The following is a 22,336-nucleotide window of genomic DNA, read 5'->3' on the forward strand; positions in this document are numbered from 1 at the left end:
AGATAGTGGTAAGTTTTTATAAAGGTAGTAATGATACACCTTAACAAAAAAGGTACAGCTATGGAAACAATCAAAGGAAGAATCACCACTTCTTTTAAATATGTAGAATTGCTTCAGAGGACTTTGTTATTCTTAACAGACAAGTTGAAAGTTAAAGGAGAGCTGAAAGTGATGGAACCATGTAGACAGCCTTCTCACCCATTCATTAGTGGGAACCCTGAAAGACTTAGTAATAAAGAATTAAGAATTCTACATTACTAAGTTACTATGCTAAACTTTCCTAGAAATATTCAATGGCAGGATTTTCACAAGGATTGAGAACTTGCAGCTACTGTTGACTACTTGGAAGACTGAGATTGAAGTTTTATGGTCTATGTTACACAAGTCAGCAAGTTTGTTAACTAACCACATTAGAAAACTTTTCTAGCTAGAAATTCACCCCCAAAAATTTAATAAGAAGTTAACTTAATCTGAGGAATTCCAGCATTGCCAGGACTTGTGGCTCCATAAAAGTCAACTGCTCTTTGATCACAAGTATTTGATATCCTTCCCTTCTGTACTGAGGGTAAATATTTGTTTACCCTCTCATGATCAGAGTCTCTGTGCCAAGAGAAATCTCCTGCATCCAAGCTGGAGAAGACTCAGTGACAGCACAGTGAGTTCTTTGGCTGAGCCCATGTCCTCCATTGACAACAGTAATGCAGATGGGAAGGAGTGTAAATTGCAACACTGAGAACTTGCAACTTGTTTCCATCCATAGTCTGGACAGTTTCCTGCCTGTTCCCTCTCAGGCAGAGGGAAACTTTGTCAACTGTCTGAAATGGGCCATCTTGATCATCACTACAAACATTTTTCTCCTGCTGATAATAGCTCATCTTAATTAATTAGCCTCTTAGAGCTGGTATGGCAACTTCCACCTTTTCATGGGGGGGGAGGGTGTGGGTGTGGGTGTGTCTCTTCTTACTATATGTTCCATTCTATGCATCTGATGAAGTGGGCTGTAGCCCACGAAAGCTTATGCTCAAATAACTGTGTTAGTCTCTAAGGTGCCACAAGTACTCCTGTTCTTTTTTCAATCCAAAGGATATGCCCCTCTCACTGGACATTGTAGCCTACCTGCACAGTCCTGGCTGCCTCACGTAAAGCAGAAAGAGAGTGACTGCCTTCCAGAGAACAAAACAAATTAATTCAAGATCAGCATGGTATTTGGATTCAGCTGAAGAGGGAACAGGGACTGCGATCGTTGGCTCTGTATCATGCATGCTCCATACAAGATGTGTCTTCCTGGGTGGTGTGTTCTCAAGAGAAAAAAGACACCACCAAATTGAATCTGTTCAAGAGTCTAGCACCCAATCCCTGAAACATCTTCTCTATCTAGTAAAGAAGATGATGTGTTGCTAGTCAAGGAGAAAGATTTTGGTGCCTTTTATCAGCTGATGGGTGGAACAACGTGAATAAGCAAAAGAACAAAAGAGCAACATTTACTCCCTCCAACAAGCTTATGAAGTGAGAAACAAGGTGCAACTGTGAGTTGTGCTGTAAAATGTCAGCTGACAGCTGTGATGTGTTATACTACAAGCCTGATTATGTCTCAGTCAAGAAATATTTTTAGTATTCAACTAGAATTAGCAGACTGTCTCATTAATTTTCTTTGCCTATTTCATTCTCTATTAGAACAGCTTCTCTTCCTCACCATAACCATTCTTAATATGGCAGAATTTACAATAGCTAGTTGATGATCATATTTCACATCAGCAATGTGGTTGTCACCACACCCTTAGTGCAATGGATAGTTAACTGATTTTTGCAAAGCCAGCAGAGGGAGTACAGACATTGTTTTTGCTAGTTCCATATACAGTTGCTTTAAATATCAGTAGAGGAAAATAGAGAATTTAAAAAAAAAATTAGAGACCCAGTTAAGTAAGAAAAAAATATACAAGTTTTGGATCTAAATAACTGCATTTTACAGTAACTAACTAGTCAAAAATGAAGCAGAGAGTTTCCTCATGCACCAATACATAGTATACTAAGGTTGATTGACAGCAATTTTTCTAGCCAAGAATTAAACCTTGGAAAATAAGAATTTGCATAGTGAGTGCACTGACCTGACCTTAACTGTATTAGCATGAATGAGCCTTATAAAATAAGCAGAGTAGTTTTGGCTTAAATTGAGATTAACAGCTACAGCTTAACAGGATCAAAAGAGAGCTAGCAACTTCTGCTTTGCCTTTTTTATTTATTTATTTATTTTTAAAGCACTGCAGAATTCGTTTTTTGATAACAAAATTTAACTTTACAGGAAGGTTTTTTTTTTTTAAACCCTTGATTTTAAGATTATTATATTTGGATTTTTAAATTGAAAATAATTCAGTAGTTAAAAATTCACTTTTCTACATTTCACCTTTCACACTTGATACTACAGTACAATTCCTGTGATCCAAACTCCTTTTATCCAAAAATCCTAGTTATCTGAACTGCAGTGTTCCTCCCCCCTCCCCCCCCCACCAATGTTAATAGCACTTCTGTTTATTTGCTTGCCTGGTTATCCAAAATTTTCAGATGTTCCCCAGGCCATTCGCATGAATGGGAGTGTACTGTACAAAGACCTATGGGATGGTCTACATTAGAAGTATTGCACTGGAAAAATATATCTGTTTTAAATTCAATTACTCCAATGAAACTTTTTTAATGTTAAGAAGCACTGAGATAGCACGGAGAGCTGCATTTTGCACTGCTTTAGTTGTTGTTGGCTATGCAGCCAAGAGATCCCTGCCAGGGAGAACATTCAACTTAACAGAACAGATGAGTTCACAGGATTGAGGTTTAAGACATCTAGGTTTCAACTTCACAGGGAAAAAAAGTATTAATTCAAGTTAGTACAGTGTAAAATCCTAATAAAGGCTAGGCAATGTCATTTTCAACCTGCTAACTTGTGTGAAAATGACTAACTGCTTCATCTTCACTAGATGACTTGAATTAACACACCTTCCCCACCCCTGTAAAGACAAGACACAAGCGGAATCATTTGTGAGATTCTGCCAATACACTTTGTGGCCACTAAGGAAGCAATGGTTACTTACCCTATAGTAACTGTGATTCAAGATGCTGTAGTCAGTGTGAATCCTACTGTAGGTACATGTGCACGTACACCTCAGGTATGAGATCATAATCTCAAAAGAGTGTCCTTTAAGGCTGTACATCTACCTTTGTGTCTCTTCACGTTCCCATGAGGCCATAAGGACAGAGCAGCCACAACTCTCCTCAGTTCCGTTGCAATTCAAATCCTGTTTTGCTCATTCTTTTGAAAAGCAGCGATGGACAGCAGGTCGTGGGATCCACATCAAATACATTTCAAAGAATCATAGTTAATATAGAGCAGTTAATCATTCTCTTAGAGTATGGCTGTAGATCCCATTGTAGGCAACTGGCAAGTCATATCCCCCACCCCCCCAATGGTGGGGATAATGAGTTCTACATGCATCAAACAGCAGTTGTAGTACTGTGCTCCCAAACTTAGCAGCTGATGGCAGTCCAAGGCAAAGTGTTTGACAAAGCTCAGTGGGTTACCTCACATTGAGATCTGCATGGTGGCAGATAAGCAACATCCTTCTCTTCCAGAAGGAGTGAGAGTGCTGTAGAACTCACTCCATGCTTCTTTTTTGGGGGAAGGGGAAGGAGGTACTGCCAACAGGTAATGTGTGATACATTGTGTAATCCATTTTGATATCCTATTATGAAGTAGCCTGACCTTTAGTTATCTGTAGCCAGGAATTCTAAGGAGACAATTTGAACCATTTGGTTCAGTCAGTGAAATAAAGGTAAGTTTCCTCACTTCAGTGGGGTTTTAAGAAGAATCAAAGTTAACTGATTACTTTGGGTGAGACTCAGACCACTTGTCAAGTCCCAGTTGAGCAACCCATTTCACAAACTCACTAGTTTGCTACGAGGAACCCAGCTGCTGGGTCCGTGGGTGTTTTAAGCTTCCAGGGTCTCAGCAGGCTGCAGCATTGTTTCCTTCCCTGGCACATTTCCTGGGCACCAACCTGGCATCTGTTACCCCTTCATGGAAGTGGAGCCCCTCAACCCACCTGCCTAAGGCTGCCAGGACTAATGCAGACTGCCCTCTCACCCCAATCCCCAAAATGTCCCAGTAACTTTAATAAGTCCTCTCCCAGAATTCCACCCAAATGTGAGAGACCTCTGGTTTACAGTTTAACTCTCTCAGGAGGCATATGGTAAGTGTAACAGATACTTTGCACAAGATTTTAATAACATTGCTGTTTTACTTAAAAGCAAAAGCAACAGAGTACAGATAACATCCTAATCACAATGCCCCTCAATAGATCCCCCTTCCCATGAAGTCCTTGGGGGCAGGGAAATTATCTACATTCAGGAAGGTGGGCAGCTAGCCTGATGGCTGTAAACTGAGGATGTCTGTGTGGAGGCTTGTCTTCTGGGGACCAGGTTCCTTGCATCTGTAGCTGGTCCAGGTGGTCTCTCCAACTTGTGCCCAATGTACCTGATCATTGCCAGAACCCAGCTGAGAATGGTACTCTGCTTTGCATATTTTGGGGTGTAGATACCAATTCAGCTTTAATATTATATTCTGCGGAACTATGACCTTGTTCATCTGGTGTTAGGTCAGACTAAACTGACCTGAGACAGAGATGTAAAGGCTGCTGGTGAAGTCTGGCAATTGGTGTCATGTACGAGCATTCCAATATGTGGCATATCTATTATTATGGTCTGAGGGGAAAGAGCCTTCCCAAATGAAAGCCAGTGAAACTTTCGTCTTTCCATAGCTGCAGCTGAACAGATCTAGTGCTTCTCTTAATGCTGCTGTTCAAAACTTTACCAAGTAATTTCAACACTATTGTAAAGAAGTTTTGCTAACATATTTAGCATTACACCTGTGTCTGTTTCACATAACTTCTGTTTGGGAAGCCTATAAACAGCTGATATAGGCACTAGAACTATTCATAAAATAGGAAGGTCAGAAGAAAGAGGAAGTCTTAGAGGTCTGCTTTTCCAGAGTCAGTGTTGAGTCTGTGACAGACTGTCAACCTATAGGAATCTGGGGACCATCACACCAAAGAACCACTTTGACTGCAAAAAGCCGCTCAATCATGCTAAATGCCCACCGCTGAACCTCATTAACCTAGACAGATGCAAGGACTTGCATGCCACTTATGTGAGGCATACCACTATGACAAGCAGGTCTTTGGTTTCCAGTAAATAGTACTAGACACCGCCACACAACCCAAACTTGTTACACTTCAGCAGTCAGAAGGAATTGGGGTGGCCTCAAATGCCTCTCCTTTTATACTCTGGAAACCCTGTGTTGGGGAGGGGAGCGTGGCTACAAACATTGCTCTCTAGATGATTCTGGAATCTCAGATGTCTTGACTCCACAAGTGAAAACATGTAGAGGCTACGTTGACTGAAAACTAAATATTTTAGATGGTTCTTCATTCCTTCCACCAGGGGTGTTCAGTCAAAAAGAATTTGAAGGCAAGATTTTCAAGAATGACCAGTGATGCAAGCGGCACAAGACACATTAGCAAGGCCTCATTATGAAGGGACGGTTTTGCAGCCTTGTCTGGAAAGCAAAGCCCACTTAAGACCACTCAGGTTGTACATTCAAAAAAAAGAGTCACTAGTCACTTTTGAAAGTCTTAGTTTAAAATGTATATAAAACAATATTTTCTTATGTTTTCAGGTAGTCTACTCCCCAAAACACAACCACACCAATCTTGGTGTGAAAGTGTCATGCAATCATTGTGGAACAGACACTATGGTAACAGTTTCATTACAAGTATCTTTGCACGCATCAGGATGTGCATCTGATGAGAAGCAGTACAGAATAGTACTACTGACCAGAATTGTGGTACTAGAATCAGAAGCGAACATTAAATTCAGGAATGAGCAGATGGGAGATGGAGATGTATTCTACAGAGCAGTGACATTCTATGTCTACTATAGATAGGATGAACAAGTAAACCAATGTCATCTATTTGATCAGCAAAACAGACAACACAAGCCAGTTGAGTAACTGGAGACAAAACATATATAAACAGTTGGAGACAAAAACAATTCAGGCTTAAAAGCAAAACAAAGTTACTGCAACGGAGATCAGGAAAAAAAGTTTTTATTTTTGCTCTAACTTTTGAAGAAAACGTATGCAGTCAGCTCTCCTATTTGCATGGATCTGTCAAACAGCATCAGTGAAAAAGAAACTCTGTATTGCATGGAAGTGAGAACTAAAAGTAGTTTAGATGTTTTAAGAAAATAAGATAAAAGGGAACATTGCCAGAATGGAATTTAGTAAAGGTTAAATAATGTTTACCTAGGGTTTTTAACCACACCAGTATCCCAGTTGCTCATGTCCTTTTCAGGTCGTTGTCGTGCATTATGAATGAATAAGAAGTTACCTTTATTAATGAAGACCGGTTCCTTACAAGCTTCTGTAAGATGACTTTACCAAAGACAACCAAAATTTCAAGTCCTGTTGTCCCATTAGTTATTTGGCTAGAAAATTTTAGACAGAAGATCTGTATTTCAGAATTAATCTGTGTTGTATCAAGGGCAGGGTAATGCACTGATCTGACTGGAACGTAAATACTGTGTGACTTATTTAGCTATCACCTGCAACTTAGGGCAGAAAGAATTAATATCTTCCCATTTCCTCATAATAATGCCTCCAATATGCCAGTCCTGTTCCATTTTAGAGAATGTGCATACATGATCATACCATCTCCCTAGCATGTGGCACAGTGACTTGCTGAGCCACAAAGGAACTTGAAATAATACATCAGGAGGACAAGTAATTGATTTTTTTTTAAACACTGATGTCCAGCATACAACAGGGTTTATACAGAATAATTCTTTTCTCCATATTGGTATTCATAGGTCAGCAGCTTGCACCCAGTGAGCAGTGCATTTTGGTTATCTTGGGGTGATGGCCAATAGTTTTCCAAACTTGCTTTACCTTTTGAAAAAGAGAAAGGCAGCAAGTTACTTAGGAAGACTATCACGTTAAACCAGTGGTTCTCAAACTGGGGGTCATGACACTTAGGGAGTTGCAAAGTGATTACATGGGGGTTGTGAGCAGTCAGCTCCGAGCTCCCATTAAGTTACCCCATTTTTTAATTTTAAGGGGTGAGGGTCACACAGATTCTTGCTGTGTGAAAGGAATCTAACACAAAGTTTGAAAACCATTGTGTTAAAAGTAATTTAAAAATCCCTTGAGTTCACACAGTAGATTATAAATGCAAGACTCAGACATAAGTATTTATTAGGGCTGTCGATTAATTGCAGTTAACTCACGTGATTCAAAAAATTCAAAAAAAAATCGCAATTAATTGCGCTGTTTAATAAATTTCAATTGGTATTCTATTTAATATTTTGGATGTTTTTCCACATTTTCAAATATATTGATTTCTATTACAACACAGAATACTAAGTGTACAAGGCTCACTTTATTTTTTATTCTAAATATCTGCACTGTAAAAATGATAAAAGAAATAGTATTTTTCAATTCACCTCATACAAGTACTGTAGCGCAATCTCTATTGTGAAAGCGTAACTTACAAATGTAGATTTTTTGTTACATAAAAACACAAACAAAATAACGTGAAACTTTAGAGCCCACAAGTTCACTCAGTCCTACTTCTTGTTCAGCCAATTGCTAAGACAAACAAGTTTGTTTACATTTACAGAAGATTCTGCTGACCGCTTCTTATTTACAATGTCACCTGAAAGTGAGAACAGGTGTTCGCATGGCACTTCTGTAGCCAGCGTTGCAAGATATTTATGTGCCAGATGTGCTAAACATTCATATGCACCTTCATGCTTCGGCAATATTCCAGACGACATGCTTCCATGCTGATGATGCTCATTTAAAATATGCTAATAAAATTTCTGACTGAACTCCTTGTGGGAGAATTGTAAGTCTCCTGTTCGGTTTTACCCACATTCTGCTACATAATTTCATGTTATAGCAGTCTCGGATGATGACCCAGCATATGTTTATTTTAAGAACACTTTCACAGCAGATTTGACAAAATGCAAAGAAGGTACCAACATGAGATTTCTAAGGATAGATACTGCACTTGACCCAAGAATCTGAAGTGCCTTCCAAAATCTGAGAGGGACGAGGCGTGGAGCATGCTTTCAGCTGTCTTAAAAGAGCAACACTCCGACGCGGAAGCTACAGAACCCGAACCACCAAAGAAGAAAATCAATCTTCTGCTGGTGGCATCTGACTCAGATGAGGAAAATGAATATGCGTCAATCCGTGCTGCTTTACATAGTTATCGAGCAGAAACGATCATCAGCATGGATGCAGGTCTTCTGGAATGGTGTTTGAAGCATGAAGGGACATATGAATCTTTAGCACATCTGGCATGTAAATATCTTGCAATGCTAGCTACAACAGTGCCATCAGAACATTTGTTCTCACTTTCAGGTGACACTGTAAACAAGACATGGGCAGCAGTATCTCCTGCAAATTGTAACGAATCTTGTTTGTCTGAGTGATTGGCTGAAGTAGGACTGAGTGGATTTGTAGGTTCTAAAGTTTTAGATTTTATTTTATTTTTGAATGCAGTTACTTTTTGTACATAATTCTACTTTGTAAGTTCAACTTTCATTATAAAGAGATTGCACTATAGAACTTGTATTTTATTTTTTATAGTGCAAATATTTGTAATAAATAAATATAAAGTGGGTACTGTACACTTCGTATTCTGTGTTGTAATTGAAATCAATATATTTGAAAGTGTAGAAAACATCCAAAAATATTTAAATAAATGGTATTCTATTAATAGTGCGATAAAAAAATTAATCACGTGATTAAATAGCTTGACAGACCTAGTATTTATGCGTCCCTCCCCTTCCAGCTCACAAAGAGAACAATTTCTGATTCTCTTGCATTACCATTCTGTAGTGTTCGGGCTGCAAAAAGCAGAGGGATTTGAATTAAAAACCATATCCTTAGTGTTTTTTTCCAGGAAATTCATTATGGTTTTCTATTAAAATACAGATCCTTTTCAAATATCAAAAATCTATATACTTGCTGTTGTGTGTTTCTCCAAATTAATGCTTTGAGAATTTTCAGTATCAATCTATGAGGACATTCTTTCATCTTATGCAGATAATTCATACAAGTTCTGAAACTGAAATAAAAGAGTCATGAAAACATTTCTAGAGTTTTAGAAACAAGACTTACAGTCTGAATTTGGAACCTGCAGTTTTCTTAGTGTTCAGATTTTAAACTTGACTATTTCTCATGTACACAGTTAACCATTTATTGCTGTTTTACAGCATAAACACTCAGTGGTAATTAGTACGGGAGGGAGGGAGGAAAAAAACAAAAACAAAAACCAGAAAACAGTTGATGCCACAAAGTCCTTTATACATACAGGGATAAGTTATCTGCCATGATCGCCTCCAGTCCCTCGTCCTCTTTTTAGCAGTTAAGAGAATGTTGTAGAAAGTATTTATTAATTATTGAAATTTCAAATCACACAAATAAGCTATGCTTGAAAACTTGAAACTGATCTATTCCCTTGCATCCTTCCTCAAGAACACAAGGGTTGCAGAGGTTTAACCTTAAAACCACACTTTTTAGCTAAACTGGTTCAAATTTGTATGTAGACAATACCAGGACATTCAAGCTGATTTTTGCACTCTGTTAATCTGATACAATTGTAAATTTAAAGAACAACCACTTCAAAAATATAGTGATCTTGTTTAAATACAGAAATTGATTTTAAAACGGGTTTTAGTTATTGTAGGTTTCCTCACATAAAGTTGAGCAGATGTGTGTCGAAAGGGACAGGTGAGGAGATAGAAATAAAAAGGCAGATCAGTTTTGCATTGAAAGTCTTGAGTGCCTTTGAAATGGCTAAATGAGAGTGAAAAATTACTAAATATTTTTGTACTTTCAGAGAGACCAAAGGGACCATTCTCTTACCTGTGAGTTTTCACTATTTTGACTGCATAGAAACAGAAGTTCTGATTAAGTAAACATGAAACCAAATATTTTATACCCAATAGTTTTCAGTACAGGCAGAACGGATAACAATGACAGAGTTTCATATGCACAGGATGCTAAGTGACAGAGGATAACCTATTTATTCAGTTAATTAATGCTGTCTGCCAAACTGATTCAAGACAACAGGAATTAGCACACACTTTGGTGATATATTCACCCGGTAAGAGTAGACATAAGCAAATACCTGCTGCCCTCACTAACTGAAGTTTTGGGCACATTTCACCTACTTGGATAAAGGTTTTACTACTATTGGTAGCAATTCATGAAGTGCTGTTTAAAGTTCTCACTTGAGAGCCTTAAAATTTGAAGTAAGTATTCAAGAGCACACTCCAAGTACATACACTATTTTTTTTACAGGTAATCACTAACAGGTTAGTAAGATCACAAAAAAATGCTTTATAGCCAACTTCACATTGTCTTCACTGCTAGCTAGATGTTTAACTGCCTTATTTTTTTAAAACCAGAACACAAATACACCTTGATTAACATCTAGACTATTAGTAAGGTCTATGCAATTATTAGCAGCCGCAAACCAAAACCAGTTTCTTAGATACTTGGAGCATAAACAAGGGTTAAAATAAATAAATAAAAATGCCCTACAGTGGCATATTTAATTGCTCAGCTACTTTTACAAGAAGGTAAAGAGCCTGAAGCAGATTCCTCAGTGAAACAGCTGTCAAACTCAGATGTGGTCTATCACTACCAACTTATGTCGGTGTAACTACATTGCTCAGGGGTGTGGAAAAGTATACCAATCTAAGCCCCAGTTTAGATAGCGCTATGTTGATGTGAGGGCTCCTCCTGTCAACATAACTACTGCCTCTCAAGGAGGTGGAGTACCTATGCCCATGGGAACCCGTCGGCATACATGCCATCTTCACTACTACAGCAGCACTGTAAATGTAGAGAAGCCTTAACTTACAACAATCTAATCAAGGTAGCATCAAGCTAATACTACCCTACTACCTTCTTGCATGTAACTATAGGAGTAAACGGTATATTTACCCAATGTATTGAATTTTATATACACAAAATTCAGTATGCTTACAAACTCTTGTTTTGTCTTACCTCTAGTTTTTAGCTCATGAAGTTTAGAAGAGAAGAGCTTCATAAAGATTCCCCAAATACAAATACATTAAAAAAAATTAGTTTTAGATTGACTAGCCCACATGCTAAAAAAAAAAAAATGGCATTGTAATACCATTTTAGAAACTTGAAGATTCCCCTTCAAGCCCCCATCAGTAGCACTTCTCCATCTGAAGCGGATTTCCTGTGCTTTGAGGCTAGCTGAAATTAGCATAGTATTTTTGTTTTAAATTTTCAATCTTAGGCAACCTTAGACTGTTTGAGTGTAGGAAGTACAGAGTTCCTATCCAGGGTTCCCTTTGACATAGCATTGAGTACAATCATAAACAGAGTAGACTGAAAAGTCAACTGCTCACTTGCAAAAACGTACCACCACCACAAATATCAACTCTCATTGTGTCCATTCCTTAAAATCCTGGGAAGAGAGAGAGAGACAGGCTTTGCAGAATACCCTGAAGGATGAATGATCAGGGCTACTTCAGACTAAGGATAGGGGTGAATGAAAAAAGGAGTATCAGAAGTGAATGCCAATAGTCCTCTCCTAACCCTCTTTTCTTTCAATGTCTGGTCTGGGGCCTCCAGCTTGAGTGTCTCTACTGACCACAACTGCATTAGAATGGCAAGGACAGAAAGAACCTCTCACATATGCTAGCCTTTGATCATTCGGTAATTTATAGATAAAAAAGTCAAACTCATCTCAGAAGACTGGCGCAGCTCAAAAGACAACCAATGTCATACATATGGTGAGAAACTCCTTAGCAAGCAGGATTTACACTCCACACCACTTCAATTTAAAAACTTAAGACCCAAGCTCCTTGTTATTTGCATCCACTTAGCTATCTAAATACACCCCTTAGCACAGAATTTCACACCAGAACTCAAGCTTTCGTTTGAGTTTCCAAACCTTATGGTTGCGCAGAAAAAAAAAGTTGCAAATGTGAGCCAAGTCAGTGATGTCTGCCTAAGGCCTCGTCTATTCTAGAAGAGTTGTGCTGATTTAACTAGATCAATGATTTTAAAATCCAAAACAGATTTAATTCTTGCTTCAATTGTTTTAACATGTTCAGTAAGGGTTAAGTTTGTTTAAGTTCACACTGATTTAATTAGATACATTTAAATACATTTAAAACAAGTTAAACCAGTGCAACTTTCTTAGATTAGACAATAGTCTTGCATACATGAATAAGCTTCACCAGTTTATTTTAAAGGTGTTACTTTAAATCAGTTTAGTTCAACCAACGCAAGGGGTCATGTAGATACAGAGTTAATCTGGTTTAAACTAAAATGTATTTCATCTACTTAAACTGAAGAAAACCAGATTTAAATCAAAATAAGAGCATGCACCAGTGTTTTCCCCAGTTTAAAAAAAAAAAAATAAGAAGTTAAATGGTCTAAAACCAGTGCAAGTCTGGAAGCAGCCTGAAACAATAGCTAAGATATTAACTGCTGCCATTCATCTCAATGAGGTTTTTATTCTAACATATAAAATATGCAAGTTTGTGTCAATATTAACGACTTTTTTTTTTTTTACAGAGCATTTTAACATCCAGACAGCATTTATCTCCGTAACCTAAAACTACCTCCCATATCTTCCCAGCTTTTAAGAACCCTAACTATCCCTGTCCAACCACCCAAGAAACTTCTGTAAGAGTTATGTATATTTTAATTAAATTCCTCAATACAATAGAAGTTATGGGGCAATGTAAGTTTTACATAACACTGATGATCCCTTACCCCTCCTTCTCTCTCACACACAGACTCTTCAGGCATTCCTGTAACACAAATCAAACAATATGCTCTAGAGACCATTTCATACTTGATCCAATAGAAAAAAAAATATTTAAGTTTGAAAATTATGAGCCAGCCCCATTCTACCAAAGAATACTAAAGGAATCAGCAGACCTATGCACATTGCACTAGTTTAATTGTGAGGTGACTACAGGATGGAACACTGTAGCAGTGGTTCCCAGGAGAAACTGATTAACTCCTGGCCATATGTATATTAAGTCTACCCTGGGCTCTGCTTTACTTAACTATCTGAGAGGGTAGATATAAGTAATTGTAGGAAAAGGCATTAACAATTTGCCGTATCTTCCACTTGCTTCCCTAGCCTACTAATATCAGTTTAGTCTTCTCCAGACCGACTTTCAGACAGCAAGCCCTTACTACAGTATATCCAAATGTCTACCACTGTAGAAAGCATTTGACAGCTGACTGGGTTGGTGAGGTAGAGCTGCACCTTAATACTGTATTTAATGCCTCTTTACCAATAGAGCTAGATGAGATCTTTTTCAGCAAGTAATTTGTTGGCTGGGGGCCGGGGGGGGAAGCTTCAATAAACCTAAAACTATCAGTAAATTCATTTATGTCAGATTTGCCAAATATTTTAAATTTTTTTGCAGTTTCATCAAAACTGTTTCAGTAGTGTCAACACAAAACAGTTTTTTACATTACTGAAATTCTGATTTTATGGGCTGGAATCACCGAGTGACCTGCTGAGAAGATGCTGGAGCCAGCCTCATGAGTTTTAGCCAAGTAATTAGGTGCCTCACCAGGAACATGGAAGTCCCAGGTTAGATTCCTCCGTTTGTCGGATATGGCGATTTGAACTTGGGTCTCCCATACTGCAGGAGAGTGCAATAGCCACCAAGCTATGGGTTATTCGTGGCGGGGGGGGTGGAGGATCCTCAATCCCTCCTGAGAAGCTGTTCCTGACTATAAACATGGACCATTCATGGGGCAATTCACAGTATTCGTCATGAGTGACAAATCATTGGGCCAAGGAAAGAGGAACAGCTTCAACAGGAGAAACTGAGGAAGATCCTCACCAGACCATCCCATAGCTCAATGGCTAGGGTAGTCTCTTGCATTGTGGGAAACCCGAGTTCAAATTCCTTCTCCATATCAGGCAGAAGGGGGGAAATGCCTCTGTCCCCCATCTGCACCCTAGGTGAGTACCCTAAACATCAGGGTAACACTTATATGGAAATCACTCCTTTGCCCTCCAGCCATTGTGTGAATCTAATCCTCTTTTGCATTTAGCAGAGTGCCTGAAATTGAAACCAAAAATTTCAAGTCTGCTCAAACTATATGTTTTCTGATTTATTGGAAGTTTACACGCACACACAGAGGTGTTGGTACATCCCAAAAATGAAATTTTGATTTCTGGAACTGTGAGCAAACTGAAAAAATAAAATAAAAAATTATTCACCTAGATCTACTTGCTAATGCTCCTAATGAATATTTGCACACTTCTAAAGGAGAGAGGAAGAAAGAGGACCCTGCACAACCCCTCCCAAGAACCCTGGGGCAGAAGATTAGTTACCAAAAAGCTTTCTTCAGAGATGCAAGATTAGAATTAAGACATTTAAAGGCAGCCCCATCTACACTAGCATTTGCAGGAAAAGGAACTATCTCATAGTTGAGATTGAATAGATAGAACAGACAGCTCTAACATCAGCACTGACAACTGATCTCAATACATTAGCAGAAGAGGATCTACCAACACAACCAATGCAGTCTATGCTATAGCAATGTCAGTATTTTTTCCTTATTGACAAAGGCCAAGCAGATCCCAGGCATTCAAACAGATATTTAACAAAATTGCCTCATACCAGCCTTTAACCTAAAAGGGGAGATTACATTATGCCAGAAGTCTCTGTACACCAGCTTCAAACCTCTGATAAACACTGCTGTCACTGAAGACTACCAACAGCTATAGGAAAAAAAGCATGGCCTATCTTTTTTTAAAATAGAGATATTGGGAGAAAGGCTGCAATAACCCATCACTGGGCCCTAAGCAAACTTACACTTCTCCCAGTCCAGTGCAGAGGAGAGGCCAAGGCCAAGAGACTAAGCCCACGCTGCATCTCATTCTGCTGCAGCAGCTCCTGCCCCATGGGGCAGCTCCACTCACGCAGTTATGGTCTGGCTACACCTCTGACATGACATGCTTTTACACAATCAAAGTCACCTATGTACCAAAGTTCTTTAAGTTATTCAGCACAAAACCCTATATTTAACTACATTCTTTCAAGCATCACTTACGGCACATCTAAAAAGTCTAACAAGCCAAAAGTCAATTAAGTGGAATGCAAGCATGGGGGATATTTCAGTGAAGAAGAGCCATAAGATCTGAATAAGACAAAAGACCAACATGACCTTTCAGCATCTGGATCCTAACAACTTGAGAGCCTGATAGCAACATAAAGCAACAGTGCCCAAATGACCCCCCCCCCCCCTTTTTAAATGCAAACAGTAATGAAAAGTTGTCTGTCAAGTGTTTCTGTTCAGCACTGTAAGAATGTGGAGCAAATAAGGTCCCTGATCCATAGATCAGATACTGTACACCAGGTGATCACAACTGAATAATGTAGTATTCTCTCCTGCCACCTTATCTTTAAGTGAAAGTGTAAGGGCACAAGCTAGGGTAGCAGATTACAGGTTCCATGGAAGTGTTTTTGAGGGTGGCAGGTATCTCCTACACCTACCTTGGAGTTAACATCACATTCCTCTCAGTGATATAAAAAGTATTCCACCTGTAAGTGACAATACTGAAGGTATCAAGTTCTTGACACATCTGCACAGGTGAAGGACCATGCCTCTATTCACCTGAAAGTAGAAGTGACATCCAACCCTCAAGATCATAGATTTTACCCTAACTTCACCTTCCTGAAAAAGAGTCCTAGCAGAGACCAGACAGTCTGTAGTACTTACACACCAGTGTGAAATATACAGGATTGCATGCATACAAGGTTTTTTGAATATGTATATACTACACACTATACATTTAAAAATCCTCAACATCCGTATAGGTTTTAAAGAGAATGTTAACAAAAATAGGATGAAGTTTTCAGAAGCACTCAGTCTTAGGAGCCCAAATTTCATTTTGAGCAGTGACTAGAGGTTCTAAGTCAGTAAAGTGACTCTGAAAACTTTACCTCAAATGAACTTTAAGTTCCCCTAGTAGTGTTCTGATATAATACATGAATGAGATGGACAATATAAGTAAGTTGAGTGTTTCTTTTAACTCTAAATTTTGGTTATTGCTAGTTATTTAGATATATTTACAATTATATCCACCCAAGATTGTATGTCCAATACAAAATTTTATCATGATCTGTTCACTGTTCTTCACTGTAAGTGCTAACAAAAAAAGTCCCATGTTTAGAACTCTTAATCAACAGTGCGTCAAAAACCTGGCACATTTTCTCCTTCCTTGGTATCCTCTATTACAGCTATACCACCTTGGATTGTGGCTCTCATGGACTTGAGCAAGGTTGGCCTGGTTCTGAATTGTGAAGGATTCTAAAGGGGGGGGGGGGAACAAAAACAAAACAAACAGGCACTTCAGGAAATAGCATTCCTCCAAGTCAGTGTAAAGCCATTACTCCAATATAATGTTTGGAGTCACTGTGATGAGAGATCCTTTTTTCAAATGGGATTTTAAGCAAGCTCTTAACAGTCTACAGCAGAGTGTCAAATATCTGGAAGCAAGAATGGAATGTTGTGTTTAATTATGGCCCATAAATTATGGTTTAAGTTCAGGACTAAACACTCCTCAAACAGAGGAATGCCCACTGATGTCAGTAATAGGTCTGTACAGAAGTGAAGGGGAGGATATGGTACCTATATAGTAAGATCTAGTTATTGTTTGTTCAGCACCATGTCACATTCATTCATAATATACTTTCCTAATGTCCCATCCTTTGTTTCTATCCCTCTTCCTTATTCTTTTGACTCTCCTATACTCTTCCCTGCATTCCCATGCAGGAACTTTCAACCCCCAACCTAGTATACTCCACTCCTTCACCGTACCATCAACTAAGTGAGTAAAAAGGTAATATTGACATTCAGAATCAGCATTTGGCATTAAAAGTCAGATTTATCAAGGACAGCAGAATTCACATTCCTGCACACATCCTGAAACAATTACTTAGATAGACATAGCGACATCAGTTTCACTCAGCTGAGATTGGGAAGGATGTCTTCAGTCATAAGGACTCGCAATGCAAGTTTTATATCTTAAATTCTGGGGAAAAAAAAAAAAAATCTACTAGTGTTAGGCAAGCTATACAAAAACATAATGTGGACAAGTTCCAGCCTATTATCTGACACCCAATGTAGGGGAGTTAATGATCTCATGTATAAAAACCTCTATCCCAGGTCCAAGGCAAGTTAGCTGACTGAGTCTTCTGAAATTCTCCCACTTGCTGTATTCATTGTAATAGTACTTCCCCCTATATTTGTCTCTTAAACTGTTGTACAATGTTGCTGTGCTGCCATGTTCCACAGAGATACTGAATCTAGTCTTATTTATAATACAGTCAGATGCAAGAACCTATGCAGGCTTAAGATTGGGTTAATAACCCTCGGCATCCCTCCTTATTGTAAGTTACATGGTAAAAAAAATATAAAGTAGGAAACAGCAACTTTTCTCTTTTCCCAAGGATTATTTTTGGGCAAAGACAGAGGAATGGTGAATAAGAAAAGAAGCCTGACAGCTACATTCAGCTTATTTTAATATCAGGTGATCCAAGTTTCACACGAGAAGAAGATAGTGTTGCAACCACACAATAGTTAATCGCTCAAGAAAATGAATAATGATAGAAGAGTTTTCATGCAGAACTCAGTGTTAATAATTCTAAACAAGCCAAACATCTTCCAGATAAGAATGTGTCAATAAACCAGTTATCTATTTTGATTTTTAGACTGAGGCATCTGGTTTCCAATAAGCAGCAGCAGCACTTACTTCACTGTAAAGCCAGATGGATAAAGTGATTAGAAATACATATTTTGCCCTATTTTAACATTTATCATTTTTGTGCCACAAAAAAGAAATTGGTACCTTCAAGAGGGAAGTTATTCAGTATGATAAATAGGTGTAAGGACTATAGTTCTCTAGAACTCATTTCAAGACGAGTGAGTTTTGGGCCCACCATAGTAGGTTACTAGAAACTGCTAGTCTCAATCCATAAGCAAAATACAGTCATCTAGTTGATAAAACCACAAAAATTAGGATAGAAAGATGTTTGATTATGGAATATTAATACAACAGTTTAATTAAATCCATTGTAAAAATGCAGATGGATTATCAAAGCAAGTTCTTAAGATTACTAAAGAGCCTAGTTGTTATTAGATTTTAATTCAAGACTGTACTGGTTCTCTTTTGGGGAGCAAACTTGTTACCAATCTCTTCTTCAGTTAGCGCATGACAGATTCATGGTATTTTCTCTTATCATATAAAGTTTACATTTAAAAGCCTAGAGACAAATGGTCTGCTTATCTTCCTCTATTAGTTTACTTTAAGCTGGAACCAGTTTCAGTTGCCAAAAACAGAATCTGTTTAAGAATAAACACCCTTCTTACACTTCATTGTATTGTGCTGTTTCTCCTTTAAACAATGAAGATAGTGTATACTCTGAAAAAAATCTATTAAAACCATTCTAATTCACTTATAGAAAGTATTTAGAAATATTAAGTATATGCAACAAGATTAAGTATGAATTTCTTTTTATATTTAATTTAGAAAATTTACAAAATTAAAGTGGTTAAGAACATAGTAAACTAGTAGTTAAAATGTAATAACATTGTATATTTTTGAACAATGTAGGTATCTCTTGTTTATGTTGCATGGTTTTATTAAAAGCCTAATATCCATGAAAAATGTGCACATCCAAATGTCTATCTGAAGTTCTACTGCACTGAGGTCCAGTGACATTTTAGTTGTCTAAAGAATACTTGAGTGCCATTAATATTTACTTTATATTAATGAAAGAAATTTGAGTTGGAAAAGACTAGGTTATCTTGTCCATCTATGTGCCAACACAGAATTATTCCCTATGGCATAACTGCTTTACCGTCATTTTGCAGTTACTCAGGCAGCACAATTTCTACCACATCTCCTAGGTGTACTATTCCCCACATCTACAGTTCCTTAACTAGGTGGTGGTCTTCATGTTAGTTTTAAAGATTTTCCTTCACTCATTTTTATCCCAGTTCTCTAGACCATATCATGTAGAGCCACCTCAATTTCTTCTCCTTCCTTGGCATTTCCATCCTTTGAGTACTTGCAGCTTATCTTCTCCCCTCGTGTCTAGCCAAACTGCATATATGTTCTGTATGGTTCAAATAAGTAGACAGCTTAGAGTTGTGTTTCATTACGCAAGATCTTCATAAGCATTTACAAGTTTACCTTAGCAGAGGTCTTACAGCATTTTTCAGAAGTTGAGCAAAAATACTATTAAACCGTAATACAGCAACTGAAATCCTCAAAATTTAACATCTGACAGACTGAAAGGTTCTACCTATACTGCTTATGAATTGAGATAGTGACACTAGACAAAATTCCGCTTTAAATTTCCAAGCACGTTTTTAAGGTAAGTGATGAAGAATAATGTCATAATATCCAGAAAAATAGCAAGAGTTGGGTAAAGCACAAGTCCCTGTAAAATATAGTTAGTTCATTTCACTTGCATCAAAAGTGAAGATTAATTTTGTGGTCTCCATTATCCACAGTATAAGCAGCATATTTGACAGTCTCTGCTCAGTAGGAATTTGACTAATATAGTAAAGGATTGCAGTTAAGAATTGAGGTACACTGGCATACTGCCTAGAAAAAAAAAAGTGGTTTTGCCCATATTAGCAGTAGCTTGGACCTACTAGTCCCCTACTATTTGAGCAAACGGAATTCTTATCTACATGAAAAAACGCAACTACCATCACAGTAGCCTGGTACCAGTAAAGGGAAACCAGGAGTGATAAGAAAATAAGCACCCCACAATGTTGGTTCCAAACCTGCGATTTCACACTTTAAACCATGGTGGTGGGGGGGGTTAAAGCTATTTTTGTGCTCTACTATTAAGTGACCACTTCTTCCACTTATGCACTAAAAAAAAGTTTCCATTCATTATGCCATAAGTATTTAAGTTTAGTACGCTGGAAGCCATTTCTGCCAAGAGAGACACCAATGGCTTAAGGATATACAAAAAGTTTACTCATTGTTCCAAATACCATAAATGCAAAATTTGGACAAGTTCCTGAAAAGTTAAAAAAAAAAAAAAAAAAACCACCACAACCAACCAACTAGTAATTCTGAACAATTTTTTCACTAGCTATAGTAAGACAGTTACTGCCTGCTTTCTAAATGGAACAGAAAAAAAATTGCAAATGAAACTATCAAGGTCATTTAACAAAAAGTTTTTTAAACTCTCAATTGCAGAAGCACCTGTAAACATTTATAGCTGTGTTTTTTCCAGAGATTTGCACACTGCTGTACCCCTTCCCACAAGTGTACAAGTATTTTGTTAAAAATGATGAGATATTAATGTTGCAAGGGTACATCTTATTTGAACTTCATTCCCAGAAATGTTTTATAATTTTACTGAGGGACCTCTCAAGAGTCTTCCAGAACCCCAACCCCACCATGTTTTGGGCCCAGATACTAATGACCCTTCCCCTAAGCTAAAGTGCAGCAGCTTTAAATGTAATTAACACAACACAAGTCCACTTAATGCTTTGTTTACAAAATAAGCTTTCGAGTTTTGATAGGTAGCTCTTGAAAAAGTTATCCAAAAATAAGTTTTATGCTGAAGGCAGCATACAACAACTTCAGTTTCAGAGAACAACTTGGTTGTTTCTTTTGTCTTCTATTTTGTTGGGGGGGTGGTTAAAGTCAATATAAAAATAGTCTAACAATTGTTACTGTATATCTTTCATCCTTCTTATATTTAAAGAATACAAAAAATGAAACGAAAGAAGAAACATTGAAATGGATTATGCTGTAACAAGTTTCATGCTGAGTTCAGAACGCTGTCCTTAATTCACCCCCACAATGGCAATGTAGATCATATTAAAACTGGCCACTATTCAGAGACCCTTACATTAACAGCTAGTCAAATTGAGACATCCGGGACACTTCTTAGCCTTAAATGTCCTAGTTTTGACAAATTAAGGCAGACACTGCTAGTTATTTTGGTAGGAATCACTTACATTGCAAGTGGGGAAAAATATGATAAACGAAATGCCTCCAAGGTCATTGGAAACCTAGTTGATAAAGCTTATGCCCAACAAGCTTCTTCCTGAAATCCTATCAGAAGTTCTTCCAATTTCTAGACTTTCACATCAGCAGGGAAAATAAAATTGCTCTGACATCGGTGAGATATTCTCCCAGTCACCATCTTCTGAATGCCACCATCCCCTCTCACTCCAGAATGAGCAGCAGCACTCCCTTCTGCGACAGGCAGCAATCGTCCCCCAGTATTAAGGCCTCTTCATAAACTCACGTGGTGTAACATCCAAAGGTTACATACACCATTTGGCTGAGGATGACACTGTCATACAAGCGCCACCGTTAGAGACACTTCCTGCTACTAAGTGGGACAAGGACATCACCCTGCTCACACAAACGCCCTCCCGCAATCTGCTGAAAGCAGCCTCAATGGTCCTCCCTCTATTTCAGAGGCGTTGCAGAGATGCCTTCATCCTAGTCCAGAATCAAAACACATAGAGTCCGTCTAGCCATTAATAAATCAGAACAGCAAGTCCGCTGGGGTAAAGGGGGGAATTTCTGTCTGCCTCTTTGCCTGCTCTTAACTAACCTGGACTGGGGAGTTGCCCACAAGACAAAGCGGCGGAAGGCCGGGGGGAGGGGAGTCTGCTAGTGCAACTGAAAAGGCAGAGACCCTCAGCTACAAGCGCCGTCTCCCCCGCCCCCAGGCCAGCGGAGGCTAGCTGGCTCCATGCAGGGCTGGTAAGGAGGCAGGCTGAGGATGATCATGCCGTGCAGCAGCAGACGACTAATCCCAACTACTTAACCCGGCAGGGAACAGGGGCTAAGCACCACCTATGGTGTGTGCACCCGGGAAGGGAGGGAGCTCGCACGGCGAACAGCGCCTCTGCGCCCACTGGGGTAGCCGGGCTCGGCACTGCCAGTGCTGCCGGAGGAGGAGGGGGGGAAGAGGCAGCTGCAGCCCCCCAATCACCCAGCCCAGCACACATGTCACACAGCGCCGGCGCCGCTTACCCCGTCTCCTCCCTAGGAAGGTCCGAGCTGCAGCAACGCCCGCCCCGCGCAGGAGTCCAGGCAGGGGGAGACCCCCGCATCGGCCGCCCTCAAGGTCACACCGCGCCCCGGATACAGCGCAGCAGCCCGCTGCAGGGGTTAGCGGCCACCCCACGGGGGCAAAGGCGCTG

At 38.9% G+C, this 22,336-nt stretch overlaps 1 protein-coding gene across 5 annotated transcripts in view; it reads right to left on the bottom strand.

Annotated features, from left to right (window-relative positions):
* Positions 1-22,336, bottom strand: part of ATP2B1 (ATPase plasma membrane Ca2+ transporting 1) — a 108,194-nt gene that overhangs the window by 85,182 nt on the left and 676 nt on the right. The window contains exon 1 of one of the 5 annotated variants that reach the window (XM_034772575.1): positions 22,167-22,279. The exons of the other annotated variants lie outside the window; for them this stretch is intronic. The gene's annotated coding sequence lies outside the window, so the exon portion shown is untranslated. Of the gene's footprint in view, positions 1-22,166; positions 22,280-22,336 lie in introns of those variants that run through there. 5 annotated transcript variants of the gene reach the window in all.

Source organism: Trachemys scripta, chromosome 1 (assembly GCF_013100865.1).
Source record: "Trachemys scripta elegans isolate TJP31775 chromosome 1, CAS_Tse_1.0, whole genome shotgun sequence".
Taxonomy (NCBI): Eukaryota; Metazoa; Chordata; order Testudines; family Emydidae; genus Trachemys; species Trachemys scripta.